This window comes from Macrotis lagotis, chromosome X (assembly GCF_037893015.1).
Source record: "Macrotis lagotis isolate mMagLag1 chromosome X, bilby.v1.9.chrom.fasta, whole genome shotgun sequence".
NCBI classification, from domain to species: domain Eukaryota; kingdom Metazoa; phylum Chordata; class Mammalia; order Peramelemorphia; family Peramelidae; genus Macrotis; species Macrotis lagotis.
The window spans coordinates 694519535-694538092 of NC_133666.1; the positions used below are offsets into that span (position 1 = coordinate 694519535).

At 45.2% G+C, this 18558-nt stretch overlaps 1 protein-coding gene across 4 annotated transcripts in view; it reads left to right on the plus strand.

Annotated features, from left to right (window-relative positions):
* LOC141501986 (septin-2) overlaps positions 1-17696 on the plus strand; it is a 119635-nt gene extending 101939 nt beyond the window's left edge. For all 4 annotated transcript variants that reach the window (XR_012472355.1, XM_074206481.1, XM_074206483.1 and 1 more), the window contains one exon: positions 16171-17696. The gene's annotated coding sequence lies outside the window, so the exon portion shown is untranslated. The remainder of the gene's footprint in view (positions 1-16170) is intronic.
* The last annotated feature ends 862 nt before the right edge of the window (positions 17697-18558 follow it).

An 18558-nucleotide genomic window follows, 5' to 3' on the forward strand; every position in this document is an offset into this window, starting at 1 on the left:
AGTGTCAAGGACCAAGAGATGATGGTAGTTCTTCATACTCGAAGAAGACCATGACATCAGGGAGGTGATGACGTGACACCCATATAAACTGGATTTGAGTGAGGGGGGCTGGACTAAGTCACCAGCCTCACTTTCTCCTCCAGAAGCCCATCCGAGTCCAGTGGCCAGAGATGAATCAGGATGACTTGGAGATGGCCCTGAATGAGGGGCAGTCAGGGTGAAGTGACTTGCCCAAGGTCACACAGCAGCTAGTAAGTAATAAGTATCCTCCTGGCTCCAAGTCCAGTGCTCTGTCCATTGTACTATGTCATGTTGGAGAGGGAACGGGAGAATGTACGGACAGAAGTTACCCACATGCTTGTTTCATCCAATCCCCCATTTTCCCAAGAAGGAATTTTCTGTGGTATTATCCCCTCAGTGTCATTACCGCTATTTTTTAAAGATTTTTAAAAAAACAAACCTTTTTATTCCATCAAGCACTTCCCAATTACATTTTAAAACCTTCTTAGCATTTGTTTTTTAAAATTTTAAGTTCTCTCCTCCCCCATTCCTCTACCTCTTGCGAAGGCAAATAACACACTATTGATTGTGCATCGATGCCAAAAAGACCATTTTATGGAACTTATATAGGACAAGCACTCAGAAAAAGTAAAACAAGGACACTCTGAAGCTTTCTCTTTAGAATTGATCAGCACAGGACCGCCCAGCCTGGCATGCGCCCATCAGAGAGGGGGCTGCGCTCTATGAGGAGGGCAGAATGGAAGCAGCTCAAAGGAAACATGAGGTCCCTAAGTTTAGAGGCCCCAGTCCAGGTGGCCCCATGGACTGTTGGTGCCCGACCTGGGGGAGAGCGTCCTGAGCTCCTGTCGGTCTGATTGACCACAGTTGGACACTACACTAGTGATGTCACTTTGGTCCTCTTCAAGAGTCAACCAACCATATCAGCCGTGTTGCCAAAAAAAAAAAGGAAGAAGAAAAAAGTGAAAAAAACCCTCGTTCTTCAATTAGTGTTTTTCATCCTGGATTCTTTGAGTTGTCTTGGATTGTTGTTTCAACATTTCTGTTCCTGCAGCACCATCATTTTTTTTAGGTTTTTGCAAGGCAATGGGGCTAAGTGGCTTGCCCAAGGCCACACAGCTAGATAATGATTAAGTGCCTGGGGCTGGATTTGGACCCAGGTCCTCCTGACTCCAGGGGCAGTACTCTATCCACTAGGCCACCTAACTGTTCCCATTCCTAATGTCTTGAAATTAAAATGGTGCAAACCACTCTGAATAAAGCAAGCTTTTTATTCATTGACTCAGTCTCTTTCTAGAAATAACATATGCAGGAATGCCTTGTCCTCTCCCCCTCCCCAACACACTTAGTGACCACCTTCTCCACATTCCTTTCTCTGATCACATTCCTCTCTTGCCCCCCCCCCCACATGGTTTATACTTCATGTTTTCAGGTACAATTAAATATTGTAGGTGTTTTTTTAACATCTTTTCTGCCTCTGTTCTGTCACCAGGAGCTTTCTTACAAAACATTTATCTCTTTAAAACCTAGCAGTGTGCTGTATACAATAGGTGCTTAATAGGTATTGAATTGGAAAATGTGGCAAATCTGATGTAAAGTAAATGAACCTCTGACTTGTGGCTGCTGGTGACCTTAAATGTCTCTCTCTCTTTCTGAGACTTGGAATAATCAGAAGGATGTGGTACCTTTAGATTTCAGGCACCTCAAGGTGGGCTTTGTGGTTGTGATCTTTCCCAACCACTCCATTTTACAGAAGGAGAAACTGAGGCACAATGCAGGAAATTCATTTACCCTGGGTCATACAGGCCATTATAGCAGAGCCAGAGGGTGGTTGGGTAGAACAGTGGATAGAGCACCAGTCCTGGAGTCAGGAGGACCAGAGTTCAAATTCAGTCCCTTGACATTTAATGACTATGATCTTGGATAAGTCATTCCAGGGCCATCTCCAGCCCTCCTGCTTCATATCTGACCACTGGATCCAGATGGCTCTGGAGGAGAAAGTGAGGCTGGGGACTTAGCATTGCCCCCACCTCCCCCCACTCAAATACAAATCATGTGCTTGTCATGGAATCACCTTTGAGAATGAAGGATAAGCAGCAACAGCAGCTGTAGAGCCAGAATTAGCACCAGTCAGCTCATGTGACTCTAAAACCTGTACTCTTTTTGGAGAAATTACTGGATATGTTACATCAGTACTGCCAGCAGATCACAGCTTCCCAAGCCTTAAGAGAGACTCACCAAACCTCAGGAGTAGAGATTTCATTCAGCCCTCCAGTGCCAATATTATTGTGTTGATTTGAATGTTAATGTTTTTTGTTGCTTATCTTTGTTCTAGTAGTCACTGTTCATATTGTTTTCTTAATCTTGCATTATTTTGGATGATTTTTTTTTAATTTATCAGATTCATTGTTTCTTATTCATTCATTCATTCATTAGTCATTTGTGCCAGACATTGGCCCACATGCTGGGGATCCAAAAAGGCCCTTGTTCTTAGAGAGCTTGTGTTGGGGGCAGGAGGATAATCTCTACACAGAAAAGAGAAGTAAAAACCCAAAAGATAAATACAAAATAATGGATGGGAAGGACTCCAAAAGGTCTTTTTCTCGACCTTAGAAGCTTGGAAATCTGTGAACCAGAGATGAAGTGGGGTTGCCGTTTACCCATGGCCCATAGAGATTTGGTCTGTTCAAAGACACTAAGACAGGAGATAGAATTTGTGTCAGGGCAACAGGAAAAACCCAATCTTAATCTGGACTCAGGTTTGTAAGGGAGAGTACCTTGCAGTGCACCTTGAACCAGCTAAAGGAAGATTTACTTTCCAGATAGCTCAGTGATGGTTTTATCCTCGAGGCAGCAGGAGCTGTGGAAGCTTTAGCTAGAGAGGGGTGTGATCAGTCCTGAGCTGGAGGAAGATTAGTTTGGCAGCTGTGTGGGCTGAGGGTGGATTGGATGGAGTGAGGCCAGTTGGAAAAAAACCAAAACAAAAGAAAGAAAAGGGATTTGTTCTCCCACCACAATCACCTGTTTCACTTCTATATCAGTCTGCCCAGCCATTCCGCAACTGATGAGCACCCATCTGGTTTTTAGGTGGTTTTTTGTAGCACAAAAGGTGCTGCTGTGATGGTATGTGAGACTTCTCCAAGTTGTGTGAGACCTTTCCTACAAGGTGTGTGAGATCTTTCCTCCAAGGTGTGTGAGACCTTTGCTCTGTTTCTGGCTTAGGGTTCATGCCCCTATTAGCCTTGCAGGATCGAGGGGGATGAGCAACTCGCTTTTCTCTGTAATTCCAAATGTAACATGTTGGTGAGACAAACTCACAACTCTGCCAGCCATGTGGAGCTCCAACATGGACGGGAGGCCTGAAGTGAAGCCTCCTGGTTGTCTCCTAGTCATTGATGACCATGTAGAGCAGCCCAGACCCAGATCCTTGGGGGCTGCTCCGCTGGCAGCCTCCTGTTGAGACCAAGCCATCTGGCTCTTCATCTTCAGGGCCTGCCGATCAGCCTATTCTGAATCTACCCACATCTCTTCCTCTTTCCCACAAAAATAGTTTCAATCAACCACAATTTACAGAGTGTTGAGAGGCTGTAAATTTGCGTCTGCTGTGTTCCTTCCACGCGCCATATCGTCACAAGAAAAGATCAGCAGGACGAAGGCTTCCTGCAGCTGCTCTGGCTCCTAGGATTGCCATTCGGTTAATAAGGAAGACTAGAATTCGGCAGCATTTAAGTCAAGCTCAACAGCATAGATTTTTTAAAATGGGGACAAAATTTGCCTTTCTTCAGTACCTTGACCATTTCCTGCATTCTATCAGAGTCCTCATGGGGACTTGGGGCCATGTTGACCAGTTCTTCCAGCCTCCCAGGATGTTTGTCTGGGCAGGTGACCTGAACTAACTACGGGCAGCAAGATGCTATCGTACCATCTGCTTACTTACACTGGGAATCGGTTCCTCTCTCCTTGCCTCTCCTTCACTTTTCCCCCAAATTCTTGGCAGTCTGTATTCCACTCCAGAGGTCATGTGTAATGACAAGAGTCCCCCAGGAGTCCTTGTGGAGAGATGGAGGAGACCACCAGACCTCCACCTCGGTCTGCCCCGGCCACTGTGCTCAGAGCCATTCTGCTAGCTTGTCCCAAGGGCAGTACTTGCCAGACAGTAAGTGAAGGATCAGCTTTTTCATTTCATTCCTTCATTTGGGGAGACATCAAGAAAACAGAAGGAAAAGAAAGTCAGCGTTCTCCGTTCTCTTCATCACTGGTCATCCCTAGCCCAAGCATGATTCACAGACTTTTTTTGATTGTCCCCTTTCCACCCATATAACTTGAAAAATAAATTTTAAAAACTTGTCCTTGGCTTTCCTTCCCTTCAGCTTAGTCTGTGTTTTGTGTTCAGCATGCTGTGCCACAGTTCCAGAGGCAGCCTTCTGACCAGTCATTTGGCCCACAAGCATTTATTATGTGCCGATTGTATAGCAGACCCTATGCTAAGTACTGGGAATACCAAGCAAGACAAAAACTAGTCCCTACCCTCAGGGAGTTTACATTCTCATGGAAGGGACATGGAAGATATAAATAGAGTCGATGACAGTGGTGATGGAAGGGACCCAAGAGGCTTCCTGCAGGAGGTGGAAGGGTTGCTTTGGAATGAGGTTTCCCTTCCCAATGTCATATTCCATTCATGTTTCTCAACCCCATCCCTGTACAGCAACCCTAGTCAAGTTGAAGGGCTGTGAGCTTTGTTACTGGTTCTCCAATCAATTTTGGAAATGGTCCGGTTGGCAGTGCCCGCTTCCCAGGGTTGTGGTAAAGAGAGTGCTGGGTAGAAATAAGATATGGATTAACCTCCTTGTTGGTGGTATTATGATTTTTTTGTTTGTTTTTGTTTGTTTTTTTAGGTTTTTACAAGGAAAACAGGGTTAAGTGGCTCACCCGAGGCCACACAGCTAGGTCATTATTAAGTGTCTGAGGCTGGATTTGAACCCAGGTCCTCCTGACTCCAGGGCCGGTGCTCTATCCGCTGCGCCACCTAGCCGCCCCGGTATTATGATTTTTGCACAGCATTGTGCTTGGCTTGGGGAGTCTGCTCCTCTGATCTAGAGAGAGCGAGCTGACTTATCCACCAGAACGGACCCAGCTGTGATCACTTAGCTCTCTAAGACTGACTCCAAGGAATTTGCTTTCCTCCCATCCCTGATGGAACCAGTAAATCCAAGCTAGGTCATGTCCCTAGGGCTGGGTGTAAAAAATCACCTTTTGCTTGATAAAACATTCCCTACCAACAGCCTTTTGGGTTAAGTAGCCCCATTTTACAGATGGTGAAACTGAGGTGGAGTGCAGGGAAGGGATTTGCTCACAGTGACTTAGATTTGAAATCCATGCCTCTGACCCCCAACACCACTTGTAAACCTTCAGCATCTTGTGTGTCTGAGTGAAAAGTGAAAAATGGGGGTTTATTTGCTTCATCTCTAAAATGGTGACTAGCACAAGTCCTTGCCCATAGCAGCCAATTAAGAAAGGTTTAGAGAGTGAATGAACAGCTGCCCCCCAGGATTGTCATGAGGTTCAGATGAGGGGAGAGCCCTTCGTCATCTGCCTCCCTGTACAAATAGACGTTAGTGGCTCTGGCTTCATCATCATCCTCATTGTCCGTGAAGCCCTTATGGAGGAGGTGATGAAGCTGTAGATGCTAGGCCTGCCCTCCCTGCACTTGGGAGATTGCCAACATGTTAGATAAAAAGATGGGATGACGGGCTGCATCTGCAAGAGCAGGTGTGGAGTCAGGCCAGGGACCCTGGGTCTGGACACCCATATGTGAGAACCTTTGGTGTTCCATAAGTCAACTTACACAGGAACTGGGGCTCCAGGGCAAAGAGCCTCTCTTGGGGGGAAGGGGCATCCTTTGATGTCTCAGCCTCAGGGACCTGTTCTCAAAATTCAGGGGATGGATTAGGTGCCTCTCAGATCCCTTCCAACTTCCAGTTTCTTGCCCAAAGTGGCACAGCCCCAAAATGGCAGATTCTGGATCCTAGATCCTCAGTCTTCTTTCTGCACCATGCTGAAGAGTCAGCAGATCACATTTGCAGGGCCATTTGTTTCCTTTCTCTCCTTTCTCTTCACTTACTATGTAGTTTTTCAAGTGAAAACAGAAAGTGTGAGTTTCTCAGCCTTGAATGATTTTTACAAGATTTATGGAGCTGTTATGGCAACCAGAGCTCCAGAGTTGTGGCTGGTGCCTGGGCGATGTGATGGATGATGACATCAGTCTTTGGGGGAAGAACGATTGTGCCAAGACTAAAACTGTGGCAGCTAATATGGGCCTTAAGGGAAGTAGAGCACAGGAGGCAGTCTGTTGTCTGGCGCTGCTGGGGTTTGCAGAGTCTAGGTTAGGTAGCAGCAATCCTTTTGACTGATGATGTTTCTGGATCTTTCTATGGTATAGAGAAGGCTCCATTTGTTTTTCACTTGGAGGCATGTGTGCTCGAGGGGCTTTTATCTCCATTTACAGATGAAGAAACTGGAGCTGGGGTGGGGGTGAGAGTTTTTCCTTGCCCTGGATCATGCTGCTAGTAAGTGCTTGGGGCAGAATTTGAACCCAAGTCTTTCCTGACTCTCAAATCCAGTATCCTTAAAATTCCAATTCAATTGGATGGAGATCCTGATGAGACCCTGCCATTGGCAGGACACTGTGCTTGGTACTGGGTTTACAAAGATGAAAAATAACTCTGGGAGGATGTGATGCCTACATCCAAAAGGGGAGATCTTTGAGTCCCAGGGTTTAATAAAAGTTTAGAGAATGAATGAATAACTGCCCCTCAGGATTGTCATGAGGTTCAGATGAGGTGAGATACTTGTGAGAGCCCTTTGTAAGCTGCCTCCCTGTACAAAAATAAATAAACTAGGGTTTATTTATTTATTTATTCATTTGGCATGAAAGGGACCTTAGAGTTCATCTAACTCAACCCTTGTGAGACCAAGAAAGATTATCCAGCCACCTGGACAGTAAGCACTGGTTAAGATAAAGTACCATAGGAGAGTTTTAGCTGGAGAGAACAGGGAAGCCTTCAGGAGGAGGCAGGTGGACCAGCACTGGGAACCAGAGATGAAGAGAGATGATGGGGATCATGACCTGAGAAAGGATGGAGCAGGTTCACAGGACCAAGTCTCTAGTCCAGCTTGTACAAAACAGTGTAAATTGTCTGTCAGGCTGTCAGGGTGCATTTATTAAACCCTTATTGTAAGCCAAACACTGAGCTAATGCTGAGGGAACAAAGAGAGGCAATACTAGGAGAGGCAGGAGCCCCCCTCCCCCCAGCTTATTGAGAGGTTCAATAGAGATGACAGTTATCAAACCCTCAGCCAGGTGCCTGACTCCTGGTAAGTGCTAGATCAGAGTAGCACTTGGTGAATAAGGACTGTCAAAAAAGAAAAACAGACAGCAGTGAAACCATGATCTCTGTCCAAGCCACATCTATTGATCTCAAAGATGGGGTGCAGAGAATGATTCAAGAAAACTCTTTAGAATTTCTGGTCTCAGAAAACAAAGCTCGGGTCCCCTCCAGGAAAAAAAACAAAGCCAGACCTTTGCATAAACTGCAAGATGCCTTGTGGTTAAATTGAACAATTCTAGTGACAAAGAACAAATTCTGCAAGTGACCTGGAGAGTCACCCTCATAGAGAGGGAAGGAAATTCAAATGTCACAAGACTATTCTGCAACCACCAGAAACCTCAGGAAGGAGTAGAATTATGTGTTTCAAAGAGCAAAGGAATTTAAGATGGAATCCCGGGAATATATCGTGCTCATGACTGGACTGTACCAATGTCAGAAGAATGACAGCTTAAACTGTTTTTTATTATTATTTTTAGGTTTTTTGCAAGGCAACGGGGTTAAATGACTTGCCCAAGGCCACACAGCTAGGTAATTATTAAGTGTCTGAGGTCAGATATGAACTCAGGTCCTCCTGATCCAGGGTTGGTGCTCTATCCACTGTGCCACCTAGCCACCCCCTTAAACTTTTAATGCTATAGCAAATGATTACTTTGTATAACTCAAAATAATCAAATTCATTTGGAAAAAAGCTCAAATAACAAGAGAATTATGGGGGGGTGTAGAGAAGAGGGGAATAATACTGCCAATCTCATATGATAAAACAGCAGTCATCCAAACCATTTGTTATTAGTTTAAAAATAGAGATGAGATGAGTGAACTGTATTAGACAAGGTAGAATCAGAAACAATGGAACTCAGTAATCCAGTGTGTAATGAGACAGAAACCATTGACTTAGGAAAGAATTTCCTGTTTGATAAAAACAGATCTCATACCTCCCATCATTAGGGTAGGAGATGTGTTAAGTGAAAAAGAGAGAATTACACAAGAGGCAGAATAGGTATCTTTGAAGACATACAGCTGACAGAGACAAAATTAATGCACCTAGGATAAGAAGGGAAGTGGTTGAATAGGGAAAAAAGTCGGGGTCAACTTTCTCTGCTAAGAGCTTGATATCTTAAGATCTATAAACAATATACATTGTATATATTATTGTATATGTATCTAATAGTACATTGTACTCACACAGAATATATAGCATACACACATATTTGTTACAAGAAGTCATTCTCCAGAAAATAAATGCTAAGAGGCTATAGGCTTAAGGCCTCAAAAGAATAATGGCAAACTATTTGACAGCAATTTGAAAGGATGCTCTAACTCACTAATAAGAGAAAAGCAAATTAAAAGAACCCTGAGGTTTTTACATTACATGCTGCAAATTGGCAAAGATACCGGTAGCATTTATAGAATGCCTTCAGATTTGCAATGCTCTTTACAAATATTATCTCATTTGAGCCTTTCAACAACCTTAGGTTGTTACTATTTTTAAACTCCATTTCACGGATGAGGACACAGAGGTAGTCACTTGGCTTTCCAAGGATCACATAGCATCTGGGTTTTGTTTTTTGTTTTTTGTTTTTTTTTTGGCGAGGCAATGGGGTTAAGTGGCTTGCCCAAGTCCACACAACTAGGTAATTATTAAGTGTCTGAGACAGGATTTGAACTAAGGTCCTCCTGACTCCAGGGCTGGTGCTCTATCCACTGTGCCACCTAGCCGCCCCAGAGCACATAGCATCTGAAGACAGAGTTTAACTCAGGTCCTCCTGATTCCAGGTTCAGTGATGTATCCACTGCATCACCAACTGCTTCAAAAGGTAGGGAAAAGGGGCAGCTAGGCGGCACAGTGAATAGAGCAGCAGCTCTGGGGTCAGGAGGACCTGAGTTCAAATATAGTCTAAGACACTTAATACACCTACCTGTGTGACCTTGGGCTAGTCATTTAATCCTATTGCTTTGCAAAAATTTTTAAAAAGGTGGGGAAAAGTTTTCAAAAAGATGATAAAAGATGAGAATAATCAATGGTGGAGGGACTGTGGTAAGATAAACACACTAAGGCATGACACAGAAATGTCAATCAGTGTAGCCATTTTGGAAAGTACTTTGGAATTATGCAAATAAAGCAGCTACAATAGTCATACCTTTTGACCCAGAGATTCCATTCCTAAACTTGTCCCCCAGTTCAGTCTATGATAAGAAAAAAGTCCCTCTACACACACACTCACATACACACACACACACACACACACACACACACACACACACACACGTCTGCACTTTTTGTGATAGCAAAGAATTGGAATCAGTTCTTCCATATTTGATTGTAAGCTCCTTGAGAGCAGGAACTTTCTTGTGCCTTTTTGTGTATCCCCAGAGCTTAGGACAGTGCCTTAGATGTCACAGGCACTTAGTAAATGTTTATTGATTGATTGGGAAAAGAGTAAAATATGGGTCCTGGATATAAGGCATGTGATTATGCTGTAATAAAAGGGATGAATACAGACAAGTATGGAAAGAGCTCCATGAACAGATGCAGAGAGAAGTCAGCAGAGCCAAGAAAACATACATGATGACAGCAAAATAAAGTGAACATTGCAAAATACTGTCTCTCAACACTTTTTCAATGAGTGCTGTACATTGTGCTTATATTCATATTTTTTGATATAATGATCAGTTAAGCTGATTATCTTCCTTTAAAAATATTAGTTGCTGAATGAGATAACTCTCAGTGGAAGAGTTACACTAAAAAAAAGACATAAAAATTATTTTCAAAAACTTAAGCAGGCTTTAAAACCACACAGTGTTCTGGATTCAAGTCCCTTCTCTTTGGGGTCATTTGAGGTCAATAGACCTGGTAGGTAGATAAGACTTTAACCTAGAAAGACCTTGGTTCTAGACCTCAGGATGGACCTGTGCCACCCTGGAGAAGTCCTTGACCTTCTCAGGGTTCTAGAAAATCCTTTGACATTATAAATGGCAAAGAACATGCCAATTTGGCCTAACTACATTGCAGGTCTAGTCCCTGTTCTTAGGGTAACAATACCTTATGTTTCTGTAGTGTTCTATAGGTATGTTATGAGCGAGGGAGAACAGAATTGCCTCCTTTTTTTTTCTTTTTTTTTTGCAAGGCATTGGTGTTAAGTGACTTGCCCACGGCCACCAAGCTTGATAATTATTAAGTGTCTGAGGCTGGATTTGAACTCAGGTACTCCTGACTCCAGGGCCGGTGCTCTATCCACTGCGCCACCTAGTTGCCCCAGAATTGCCTCCTCTTTACAGGTTAGCAAGCTCCCAGGGCTAAAATGGTGGGAGAGAAAGAGTCTTGGATGGGGAGTGGCAAGGCCAAGGCATACCCTGGTGCTACTGCTTAGTGCCTGCATGATCCTGCCACTTCGGGTGTTATGGATTCAGGGCTGATTGGCACTTAGGGATCATTGTGTCGAACAGGAAACTGCTGGGGAATTCCAATAACTTGCCCAAAGTCATACAGGTAGTAGCAGAGCTGAGACCCCAGTAGTGCAATCACTCTATTATGGGCAATTGTCCTTTATTACAAAATAGGAAGCTGTGATGAAAGTCTGAGAAAGTGAAATCTGAGGCTCTGGGATAGCTTCCTTCAGAGAGATGGTGCCCAGGATCCTGCTGCCTCTGATTGGAGGGGAGCAGATCTGACAGGACTTTGGCAGGGGAAATGGCTCCAAGAACATGCTCCTTTTCCCAGGGTATGTTGTAGGGACAAGGGTCCTGGCTAATTACACATTCTCTCTTGGATGGAGCATGTTTTTCCTCAAGCTTTGCCCCTGTCCCCAAAAAGGTTGGGAAAGGAGCCTGGGCTGGGGACCGAGCCATCCTGGGAATCTGGAATAAAGTCATTTACTCGACCCCCTCCCTTTCACTTTATCCATTAATGTTGGTAGATGGCAGAGGGATTGTTGATACTGTCTCTGACTCAGCCTTCCTAGGGTCCAGTAAGCATTTAAGATCGCCACACCTCATTGGGCTGCAGAGTTGGGGGAAACGAGCTGCTGTTAACTTCTCCTAGATCTGGGAAAAGGAAGTTGGCTTAGTACAATGAAGTCACAGCAGCTGTTTGATGACCAGCCTGGCTGAGAGAGTGAGGCCCCAGCCCCAGAAGCTCAGTCACTGGATCCTAGCTTTTAAAACAATAGTGTGACCCATGAAGCATATAAAAATACAAAATGACCGGGAGCCTCAGGCACTCTTCCACATCCATGGGCATGACTGTGGAGCACTAAAAAAGGCAGAGAGGGCTGACTCCCTCTTTCCAGTCTGTGAACGTTAATTTAATTGGTGGTACTCTAAATGTGTGGGCATTTTCTAATCACCAAATGTGCCCTGAGAGGACCTGAACCTCATCCATATTGACATTTTTGTTATAAATGAAACCAGAGGATGCAAAGCAGTTAGAGCTCAATAAAAGAAGGACTTCACATTCTCATCCAAAAAATGCATAAGGGATTTGGCAGGGTTGGCTTCATTGTTTGCTTGAAGGAAACAAAAAACATGCCTTTAGGATTCTTGGTCATCTTTCCTGGCAGCTCTCCCAACAGACGTAAGGAGATAGACCACCCGAGGTCAATGGGCTAATCTGTTAGAGGATGAAGAAGGGCAGAAATCCTGGGAAGACCCAACCAAGCTAGCACAGATCTGGATCCATGGGAAAGAGCAGGAAAACAGCCTGTGGGTTCACAGGAGGAGTTTTAGTTCTGTCCATTGTGAAGCAGGAAGAGAGTAATCAGGAGATGGTGGTGGGCACCAGGATGAAGCAACATGAAAGAAGGTTTGGTCAGCTGGGTGATACAGGGGACTGAACAGGGGGGACATTGGAGCAGATGCTGTGGGGGTACAGCTCAGGTCAAATCAGAGAATACATTGTTGTAACAGATCCAGGCAGCACTGTTCTGTGACTTCCTCTATTGGCATTCAGATGGTATGTACATGAAGACAGAGAAGTTGGCCAGTGGAGCAAATTCAGGATTAGGACTAGGAAAGAGATGATTGGGGGGGCAGCTAAGTGATACAGTGAATAGAGTACCAGCTCTGAAGTCAGGAGTACCTGAGCTCAAATCTGGCCTCAGACACTTGCTAATGACCTAGCTGTGTGACCTTGAACAAGCCACTTAACCCCATTGCCTTGCAAAAACCTTAAATAAAAGAGATGACTGGGATGTCAACAGGTCTTGGAGGTGTGCAGCAAGGAAAATGTGAGATGGAGACAAGGCCTGGTCTTCACAACCTTCCTTCCAACTGGCAATGACTTAGTAGTGACACTTGTCCAGGAGGGGGCTAAGGAGGGGGCCTATGAGGTCACTGAGCTCTCCAAGCTGCAGTGGTCTAAGCCAAGCTGTGCCTACACCAATATGGCGATCAGGAGGCACCAGGCTACCCAAAGAGGGATGGCAAACTGGCCCAGGTCAGAAGTGGTCAGAGGACGCGTGAAGATCAGTAGCAGGATCAACATGAGTGGCCATGGTTCTTGCAGCCTGGGTGAATTAGGGAGACCCAGTCTCAAAAGAACCTGGTAGGGCAAGTAGGTGGTGCAATGGATCAGTCATCATCCCTGGAGTCAGAAGGATCTGAGTTCAAGTCCAGCCTTAGACACTTACTACTTACTTAGTCATGTGACCTTGGCCAAGTCACTTAACCCCATTGCCTTGCCAAAAAAAATGCAAAAAAAGAAGAACCTGGTGTCTAAGGGATATAAACATACATTTAAGTCAGAACCACACTCAGCTTTCAGGCATTCAACAAGCAAGAAGGTTGTGTCATAGGTACAGGTCCTAAGGAAGCTCAAATAGGAAAGGGGTTTGCTAGCCATGGGAAGCTTTTTTTTTTTTGGCAAGGCAAATGAGGTTAAGTGGCTTGCCCAAGGCCACACAGCTAGGTAATTATTAAGTGTCTGAGGCTGGATTTGAACCCAGGTACTCCTGACTCCAAGGCCTGTGCTTTATCCACTACGCCACCTAGCCGCCTCTAGGGAAGCTTTTTTGAGATGCTTCTACTCATCGATGAGTTGGGCTGGTTGCACCTAGGGACTTCTCAGTGAACTCTATCATCAAGCAAAAAAGATGAGTCTAAGAAAACAAATTGGATGAAGACTGTTTCCTGAAACTCAAAACCTTACCCCCAAAATGATGGCTGAAAACTATTTTTGTATGTAGTCAGAAAAACAAATTAATGATTTAAAAAATAAAATAAACATACAAACTCATAAGGAAGAAGATTTGCTTCCTAGATTATGACAATTGGTTGGGCAGCCCAATGAGATACTCTGTTGTTTGTATCTTGGGAGCCATATGATATATTGAGTGACCTCAAGTAGCCCCAGTGGCAAAACCAATCATTTCCTATCAGGAACCTGTGATGTCACATGGTTACAGATCTGGGCGAGCAAAGGGCTCTCAAGAATCACACAGGATGAGAAGATGTCAAGATCTTGTGATTTGTGGCAGCCCATGCTCACATCAAAATCCAGCCCCCATGAAGCCAACAGAGAGATGCTTCTCCAGCCTTTCTAAGGTCCAGGTCATGTGAATTGTGGGAGGAATCTGGGGGGATTCTGATGGAGGGAGCCCCTGAGAGAAGGCCCTGGAGAGCCAAGTGGCTCTTGTCCTACTCTGTCACACTCTCTCCCCAAGGCAGGTTTCTAGGTCAGCTTGTTTCCCATTGGCCAGTCTCTTCCTTTGGCTCATCTCTGCAGCTTTCAATGAGTAATTGTGTTTTTCTTTGTCTTTAATGCATAATGGGAGAATTGTCAAGTCCAAACCAGCCTCACTATGGAATCTTGCCTGAGTTCTCTTGTTCTTGCCTTGTTCTGGGTCCCTTTTTAGCCGCTTTTAGCTTTTGAAAAGACACCAAGTCAGCAAGCACCCTTCTCTCTACTGTGAATCCCAAATCAACCTTCTCTCTGGGGTCGTGGGGCTTCCATGGAGCAGAGAGGAAAGGGTCTGGGTGTGTCTTCAGAAGCATTGATTTGGAGAAGTCTAGGACTGTTGGGAAGCAGGCATGAGGGCAGCCTCCCTTTTTGGTACCCCACTCAAGGTAAGAATCTTGCAGGTGCCTCCCCAATATAGGTGACATGTATTTGCTGCTTCTTATGTCTCATACATGTTCTCCTGGGCTAATGTGGGTGGCTTGGGAGCCTTGGGAGGTCTTGGGCAGATCCAGAATCAAAGGGAGCACAGACAATCTGAGCAGCTGACACTTTTGTATGTTAATAGAAAACCAAATAAAAATAAAAACTTTTAAAAGGATGACATGATGATGAAATAATATTTGGTTCCATTATCAATGGAGAGCAGGATCACTGGGATTTACTGGGGAGAGAAATGTCATGACCAGCCCTGCATGTTAGGAGTATCACTTGGTGGTTGTAGTAGTGCAGCTGGAATAGGGGTGCTTCCATTTCTCAGAGGAGGACATGGAGGCTTGAAGGCTTTCAGGCTCCCCGAGCCAGGCTGCTGACTGAGCCCTTGGGAGCTTTCTGTCCTGCGTCTGTCTCTGTCTCTCTCTGTCTCTGTCTCTCTCATTCTGTCTTTTTCTCTCTCTCTTCATCTCTATTTCTCTTTGTCTCTCTCTTACCTTTGTCCCTCTGTCTTTTCATCTCTGTCTCTGTCTCTGTCTCTCTGTCTCTCTCTCTCTCTCTCTCTGTCTCAGAGGGTCCTGTTCCTCACCCTACCTTCGCAGTATACCTCTTTGACGCCTGAGGATCCCCTGAAGCACCCATACCCCAGGGATCTGGGGTTCCCCCAGCCCCACACCCCACTGTTTTTCACCTTTGAAGCCACTCTTATGGCAGCCAGTGTCTGCTGCCCATGTTGGGTTCAGCTTAGATGGTCTGATGAAGACACAGGCATGCCCTTCAGTGACCCAGGGACCCTTGTCCTTGAGGTGGGGTGGGGGGAAGCTCACACATGCTCACTGAAAGTAACTTTAGCACCAGGCAATTGCCATAGATAGTATATCATGTCAATAGTAAGCATTGATTGATTACCTACCATGTACCAGCTGCTCAGCCCCATGATATAATTGAAGGCAGACAGCTCTGCCCTCAGGGAGCTTACCTTTGTTGCACATCCAACTGACAAATCAGTGACAAGGGAGGGTCCAGAGATTTGGCAGAATGAGGTTTTTCTAATAATGGACTTCCTGGGATATAGGGAGTAGGCAATGGTGTTGGCACTGAGATGGAGCTGGGCCCTGGCCCTGTGGGAGGGCTCCCAGAGCATTATGTGTGCCCTCACCCTCAGAGGATGGTCACAGGGAAGGGCAGGAGTTGGGGGCAGGCACATGTGTGTGACTAGAGCAGCCAGTCTGCATCTGGGGAGAGGGAGAGGCCAGAACAAGTCAGGATGAAAAGGAGAGGTAGACATCCTGTGGGCAGGAATTGGGTCCCCGATATCTCCTATAGCATCTACCCTTTCTTCTTAGTAGAGCTGTTCCCTGACTTGGGGGTCTCTTTGGTGGATCCTTGGAGAGGACCCCAAGGCCAAGTCAGAGTTCTCTCCCCAACCTCCCTGATGAGCTCTAGGGTGGGGACCCCAATTCCCTTGAGACTACCTGTCTTTGTCAACTGTAGAGCAGCGAGGCTGACACCTCCCACATGCACTGGGAGGCGGCTGGGCCCTGAGCGCCTTCCATATCGTCTCTGTGGTGATTGCCTCCTGATGAATGGTGCTGTTCAGACTTTTGTGACTTTCCTAACCAGAATTCTCTTCTTTTCTCTCTGTTCCCCTTCTTCTGGCAGATATCGATGATGCTTTTGGAAATGGCTTGGCGTTTTGTGGTGTGTTAACAGTCCGAGTCATCTGCCAGTCACATCACCTTCCGGGGTAGTCCCACTGGACGACAGCACAGCTCCTACCGGATCCACTAGGAAGAAACAGCTCGATCATTATAATATTTAACCAAAAAAAAACAAAAAAAAAAATACTAAAGCGTAAACCTGTCCAAGCTTCTTTCTCTTTGCCATTTGCTAACTTGTCCTGCTTTCTCATTTCCTCCTTGCTTAAATCTCTTTTTTATGAAATTACAAGTCAGTAGCTCACTAGGCTCATGATCTCATTGACATGAAATCATAGGAAAAAGCAGCTCTCTCCCCAGACTGCTTGTACTAAAGGGACATGGGCCACCTCAGAACCTGGGCCTCAGTTGTTTAAAACTCCCAAGTCCGTGTTGACAAGCCCCTGGTTAACCATGTCTCCCGCGTGGTTTGATTGTCTCCGTACCCTCATACAGTTCACAATTGCATTTGTGATACTTTTCCACAAATGAGTCAACAGAATAAAGTGGATATCTCCATAGATAGCCACCACATCCTTCCGGCCGGTCATCTATTGCTTCCTCCCGCTGGCCAGGCTGTGATCCTGCTTGGAGGGGTTACCAGGCCCTTTTGTCTCTCAACCCTGTGACCCCGCAGGGAGATGGAGGCAATTTAACTCAGAACACTGGATTCCCAGGCCATTGGGTCCACCCCCTGCCCCAAGTGCCTTCAACAGCCCCTCCCTCATGGGAGTCTTTCACCAAGGATGCCTTCTCACTTGATGAACCAGCTCTTTAAAAGAAAAGGTTCTACTGAGCCAGCCTTACCCTGCATAGCCCAGGGACCCCCAGGGCCCACCCCTCCCTCTCAGTTGATTTCTTGGCCCACCTGCAGAAAGAATGACAACCATGTGGGAGATCTTGTCTGCTTAAACTGGACCATTTAGAAATCCCACCATGGACCACACATTGGTTCTGAGACATGTGTTTGTGAGTTAAGCTGACCTCCCTTCTCCCAAGAACCTTCTAATTAATCACACATCCATCCCATCTTTTCTTTTACCACTTCATCCTCCTCCTGCCCTGAACCTGGAAACCAGGTGAAGTCCAGGCAATCACTGCTGAGGGAACCAGGAACCAAGTCAGTCTATAATGTAAAGGAACCCCTGACAAGCCCCCAGAGTGGGGAGTGGGGGGGGGGAGGGTGACACTGGCTTTCGGAAAGCGTGGGCAGTCCCAGGTTGTTTGGGATCCTTGCATATGGTACAAGCTTAGGGCCACCCAACACTGTTCCTCTTTTGTCTTCCCATTCCTCCTTATGCCTTTCATTTAGGCTTCTGATCTAGGACTGTACTTGAATGAATTCTTCCAAACAGTAGCCTGTGGTACATCTTTGCCCTGGGAATGTCATGGTCTTCTAACCTCCAAGACTTTTGTGTAATCTCACTTTCTGGGTCTTGTGACTTTATATGGATTATACTTAACCTTATTAAAAGTCTTTGTTTCACATGATGCTTCTGCTACTTTTGTCTCTCTTTCTTTTTGCAAAGTCTCCCATTGGACAGTTGGTCCACTCAGATCTTAGACACCCTGAGGACTCTGGCTAGGGTTCCAGGCTGCTGGTGGGCAGGAGGGGGGAAGAAGGACTTTTCTGCCCAAGAAAACAGAGATCATAGTTCAGTTTATCCAGCATTAGTGAAGTACTTAAGACCTTACAATAATAGTCACTGGATGCCACTGAGTCAGCCCAACGTGGTTAGACATTGTTTAGAAAAAAATAATGGGCATGAACTGAAATGAAAAGAGACTGGAAGGCAGGGAGACCCACTGGACAGTAATAGGGAAATTAAAAAGAGGAAGGTTTAGGGGAAGATAATGAGTTCTCTTTCAGGCAAGTTGAGTCTAAGATGTCTATTAACTAGTTCAAGAATCCGTAACAAGTTTGGGAGAAAGTTGGGAGTGAATATATAAATCTGGGAACTATCTACATAAAGATGGTAATGGAATCCATACTGATGAGATCACCAAGTGAAAAAGAAGACCCCCCCCCTCCAATGACTAGTGGGTATCACAGGAATGAAGAAACAGCCAGAACAACCAAAGAGACTCAAGAAATGTCTGGAATGATGTGAAGAGGAAGAGGAGAGAAGTTGAGAGCAGGCTACAGAAGGGTTAATTAAGAAGGATGAAAATTAAGAAAAGGCCATTGGAAATGGCAATTAAAATTTCCATGTGGAAATGAGATCATTGTGAACTTTTTTTTTATTAAAGATTTTATTTATTTTGAGTTTTACAATTTTTCCCCAATCTTACTTCCCTCCCCCCATGGAAAGCAATCTGTCAGTCTTTACTTTGTTTCCATGTCATACATTGA